Below are 6,000 nucleotides of genomic sequence, written 5' to 3' on the forward strand. Positions count from 1 at the left end.
GTTCATGACGCGCGTGTTTTCAGGAACTCTTGTCTGTTTAGACGCCTGCAGGAAGGTAGTTTCTTCCCGGACCACAAAATAACTCTTGGGGATGTGCAGATGCCTATAGTGATCCTCGGGGACCCAGCCTACCCGCTAATGCCCTGCCTCGTGAAGCCCTATGCAGGCACCTTGCACAGCGACAAGGAACTCTTCAAGTACCAGCGAGCAGCAAGCAGCGTGACCTGTGACTGTTCAGTTTCTTTACAGAGAAGCTGAACCTGCCCCTGTTTCTTTACCAAGTTACTGTTGACCAGCATCTGCAGTTACATATCCCGTCCACCCCGCTTCCCCCACTTCCAACACACGTTTAAAAATAAAATACATGTTCCACTGTAACTTTACAAAGGTTTCTTTATTGATGACTTTGCATTAAAGGGTTGAAACTGGGACGCAGACTGTGCTGGGTAGGGTGTGCGGTGATGTAAAGACCACCTCCTAAACTCGAGGAATGACAGGCTCCTGCTCCCAGAGCGGTCTGCAGTGCCAGACTGGTTGTTTCAACGGAGCCTGCCATCCCTCCTTTTTGGGACTCTGTGTGCGGGGGCTATGTGGCCTTGTGGCGGGGGAGGATGGATACAGATTCCTCTGCTGCGTGGCTCTGTGGTCCAGGACAGGGACCGTTGCATGAGATCTGTAACCCCCCTCCCCCGCTACAAACTCACGTACCCCCCCACCCACACAGAACCTGCAAACCACCTCCCATACCGACCAGGGTGCCTACTGACTGCACTGTGTGTGTGACCTGCTGCTGATCCTGCCCCCGTCTCTGTACCCTGCTAAAGGTGACTGTCCTATGCAATACCCTACCCCCTTCCCCACCCACCCCTTCAAACGCAGCGTTGTGTAAAAAAGCATGACGGAAACAGTAATTAACAGCAAAGTATTTTTAATAATTAACCAGACAGTCAGGGGATGAAATTGGGATTGGGCCTAGGGTGAGTCAGGAAGGGAAGGAATTCTCAAAAATTAGGGTATGAGAGCTTTTGTGTACTTGAGCACTCTGCTGGGGTGCAGTGACAGTTTTCACGGCCCCTGGCGCCACTCCTTCTGGTTACTTTGGGTGACGGGAGGTATGGGACTTTGTGGCGGGGGAGGGCGGTTGCAGATACACTGCGGGGGGGCTCTGTCCTCCTAGCTGCGGTCCTGCAGAACATCCACAAGGCGCCGGAGCGTGTCCGTTTGCTCCCTCATTAGTCCAAGCAGCGTTTGAGTCGCCTGCTTGTCTTCCTCACGCCACCTCTCCTCCCGTTCGCTGTGTGAGCGCTGGTACAGAGAGAGGGTCTCCCTCCAGTGGCTCTGCTGGTCCGCCTCAGCTCGGGAGCACCCCATAACTTCAGCGATCATCTCGTCCCGTGTCTTTCTCTTTCGCCGCCTAATCTTTGCCAGCCTCTGTGAGGGGGATGCTGTGGCAGGTCTGGAGACAGTCGAAGCTGTGTGATGGGAAAGAGGGAGTGAATTCCTTGCAAAGATACATTTCTGCGAACAATGAACACAGTCTAGTCTGTGTCTGTGAACAACACCATGCACAGCACCTATCTCGTCCGCACTCCTGCAGCAGGCAATCCGGAAAGCATAAACTCTGCCCCTGTTCCACCCCATCGCAGTGTCCCCCGACCCTTGGAATTCCGGGTTGAGATCCCAGTGCCTGATGGTGCAAATTTCATTGTCGCGGGTGGTTCTGGATACATGTAGTCACTCATTCCTTCCTCCGGGAAAGCAACGCCAGACAATCATTTCGAGCCCGTTTTCCCTGGATTGCCCTGGCAGACGCCATAGCGTGGCAACCATGGAGCCTGTTTTGCCTCTTGTCACTGTCACCGTATGTGTACTAGATGCCGCGGACTGAGGCGATTCAGCAGCGCTACACAGCAGCATTCATTTGCTTTTGCATGACAGCACAGATGGTTATCAGCCATATTGTACCATCTACCATGCCATTGTAAATTGGCAAGGTGATGATGGTTACCAGCCGTATTGCATTATACCTTCTGCTTCTGTCATAGGTGCCCCTGGCCGAGATCAGCCGGGGGGCGCAAAAGACAAAACTGGGAATGACTCCCCGAGTCAATCCCTCCTTTATGGTATCTAAAAATAGAATAATTCCTGCATAGAAGATGGGGCTAGTGTAGAGATCCAGTGTTTCAGAAAACCAGAGAGCACAGCCGCTCCGTGTCAGATTATGCAGGAATGATGAGCTGCATGGCATTCACAGGGGGTGCTCCTGCAACAACTCCACCTGTTGCTTCCCTCCTCCCCCAGCCTTCCCGGGCTACCGTTGCAGTGTCCCCTGATTTGTGTGCTAAAGTAATAAAGAATGCAGGAATAAGAAACAGTGACTTGTTACTGAAATGAAATGAGGGGAAGGCAGCCTCCAGCTGCTATGATTGTCCAGACAGGACATTAAGCAGTGTGGTGGGAGAGGAAAACAGCATCCTGCTGCTATGACAGTCCAGGCAGTACAGAATCTTTTCTTTACACATGAAGGGCGGGGGCTGATGGAGCTCAGCCCCCTGTTGCTATGATGAAGACGGTTAGCAGGCCGTCTACTTATGGGCTGATGATGAGGACGGGTACCAGTCGTATTGCACTACACCATTTACAGCAAGGCTGATGATGATGACGACGGATATCAGTCTTATTGCACCATCAGCCACCCATGAGGCGGAGGGGGGAAAGGATGCTACAGTACAGTGCCGCAGCATCGCATCTACCAGCAGCATTCAGTACACATAGGGTGACATTTAAAAGAGTCAAGAGACGATTTTTTTTCCTTTTCCTTCTGGGGGTGTGGGAGGGGGGTACATTGACGAGCTATGCCCTGAACCGCCGCGGACAATGTGTTTGACCCTACAGGTATTGGGAGATCAGCCAAGAATGCAAATGCTTTTCGGAGACTGCAGGAACTGTGGGATACCTTGCGTCCTCAGTCCCCCCTCCCTCCATGAGCGTCCATTTGATTCTTTGGCTTTCCATTACGCTTGTCACGCAGCAGCGTGCTGAGTCTCTGCTACGCCATCTGTCCGGAGATTTTTTAAACATACTTTGGACCAGGCGTAACATTACAGTAATTCCCCTAATTAGATGCAGGAGTCGCCGAGCGAGATCGCACTGAGGAGGGTCACTGAAGGAGATAGAGAATGCATGCTGCGTGAAAGCCAGCACAAACCAGGGCCCTATGCAGCCGTGCTCGGGGAGGCAATGCTCATGAAAGCCTGGCGCGGAAAAGTGTGCTACCACAGAGCACCCAATAAGGCAGCTCTCCCCAGGAACCTCCTGCGGAGGCTTTTCGATTACCTCCAGGAGAGCTTCGTGGAGATCTCCCAGGAGGATTTCTATTCTATCCCCATATATGTAGAGACCTCCTTTTCACATACTTCAGCTTCCTGTTATATTAAGAATAAAAGTTTACATGTTTAAAGCACTTACCGACTGCTCCTTCCCCTGATTCAGGGTCCGGGTTAACGGCCGGGGAGGGTTGGTAGGGGATCTCCGTGACGGTGATGAAGAGATCCTGGCTGTCGGGGAAACCAGCGTTGTAAGCGCTGTCGCCTGCCTCGTCCTCCACAAACCCTTCCTCATCTTCCCCGTCCGTGAACATCGCCGAGGAACTGTCCGTCGACACTGTCCCATCGTCAGAGTCCATGGTCACTGGTGGGGCAGTGGTGGCAGGCTCCATAGCGTCCGTTTGCCGCTTTGATTTTTTGGTAGCCTTGTCTGGGGTCCTTGATTTTCACGCGGCGCTGCATTGCATCCCGCCTGTATCCTCTGTCTCTCATGGCTTTGGAGACCTTCTCGTAGGTCTTTGCATTCCGTTATTTGGAGCGCAGCTCCGAAAGCACAGACTCCTCGCCCCACACACCGATCAGATCCAAGACTTCCCGGTCAGGCTATGCTGGGTCCCTCTTTCTATTCAGAGATTACATGAACTCCTCTGCTGGAGAGCTCTGCATTGCTGCCGGTGCTGCTGAGCTCGCCCCGATGTCCAACCACGAAATGAGATTCAAACTGTCCAGACAGGAAAAGGAATTCAAATTTTCCCGGGGCTTTTCCTGTGTGGCTGGTCAGAACATCGAAGCTCGGACTACTGTCCAGAGCGTCAACAGAGTGGTGCACTGTGGGATAGCTCCCGGGGCTACTAAGTTCGATTTGCATCCACACCTAGCCTAATTCGACATAGCCATGTTGAATTTAGCGCTACTCCCCTCGTCGGGGAGGAGTACAGAATTCGAACTAAATTCTATGTCGAATTAAATGGCTTCCTGGTGTGGACGGGTGCACGGTTAATTCGATTTAACGCTGCTAAATTCGAATTAAAGTCCTAGTGTAGACCAGGCCTTAGTGTCTCACTTGTACCTAGAAGTAATTCTGACTCTTTACAACTTCTAGGTAATGACTAAGAAAATCTTTTCTTCTGTATCCATTCCAAGCACCTCTCTGTGCTGCTGCCTGTGCCACAAAATGACAGGAGAAAATTGTTCTTATAATTAAAGCCTCATTTTCCAGCTACAGAATTTGTCACAGAATCCATCCCTTACCACTGTGATCCAGAACTGTGATCCAGAATCTAAACGTTCATTTAAAAAAGAAGTTGAGTATAGCCTATAGTTAAAACAAAACCCCAGTATAAACCGATGTAATGTTATACAAAGTCATGTCTACACTACAAGTGCTGTAGTGGAATAGCTATGGTGCTGTAGCTATGCCCTTGTAAACCTGTGGTGTAGGCACAGACCACAGTGATGGATGTGTCCCTAAGCAACAGTGGCTAGGTCAACAGAAGACCCATCTAGCTGAATCTACACCAGGAGTCAGGTCAGCATACCTCTGGCACTTAGAGATGTGGATTTTTGTGGATACCCGTGGGCACCGCAGCTATGTTACCCAGTTAGGCGTGGTCCACACTTAAAACTTAGGTCATGTGTTCACTCCAGCTCGAGCTCTGAAGTCTACACTGCAATGAAATAGCCCTGTGGCCTGAGCCCTGTGAGCTGGCATGGGCTAGCTGGGAGGTTTTCATTGCAGTGTAGACATACCCACTGAATCTGCAGAGAGCCTGCAACAATAGCTTTGAGAGCTGTGAATTGTCCCATTCACCTCATTGAGTTAAGTCTGAAAATTAAGGTGACTTTAATATCAATTCTATTTTACACTTGACAAACAAAATTGAAAACAAAATTCAGTTAATGTAGTTGTCCTACAGTTCCTAACCTATTCCCACTCTACAGCGGGTCACCAAAAGTCCCAATTTCACAGCTGCCAAAACCTTCAGTTCCATCCCTGACAACTTCTGTAACACAATTATGCCTTATCAGTACCACTGTTTTTGGGATATCCAGAAAGAAAGTGTGGTGACAAGGTAAAATAAATTGAAGTTAATATCAAAATAAATAATGCAGGTTTGATGTATTGATGGTATTATTCATTTTCATATTTAATTAATTAAAAACCTCCTTTTTCATGAAAGTACCACAGAATTTCCAGTCTGCTCCATAAGCAGAGAACCTGCAATGATTTTTAATAAATTCCCAGCCAGAGAACCCAGGAATCCTATTGTCAGATGTAAGTCCTGTTGGTTGAAGGAGTACACATGGCCTACTTTTTATAATAGGTCATAACAGGTGAAATTATAGTAGATCAAATTGTCCCTGCAGTCAGTAGTAGTAGTTTTAGTCCAGTATATTCCAGGTACTGATAAGATTTTGTATTTGAAGGAAGGAATTAGGGCATATAGGTGTCCAGAACACGATGAATACACCACATTAAGGACAAAGGGGTAAACAAATTCTCACAGCTCAAGCAAATAGCTACCTCAGAAACAAAAACAAAAAACAAAAAAAAGCATAAACTGAAGTATTATGTTTTCACTTTTAAGTGTTATTTGTTGTCATGCATAAACATGACCCAACAAGGTTTGATTTTGTTAATCTAAAACTTCTGTGTATCCCTTTGATCTGTAAA

The sequence above is a fragment of the Mauremys mutica genome, chromosome 6 (assembly GCF_020497125.1).
Source record: "Mauremys mutica isolate MM-2020 ecotype Southern chromosome 6, ASM2049712v1, whole genome shotgun sequence".
NCBI classification, from domain to species: Eukaryota; Metazoa; Chordata; order Testudines; family Geoemydidae; genus Mauremys; species Mauremys mutica.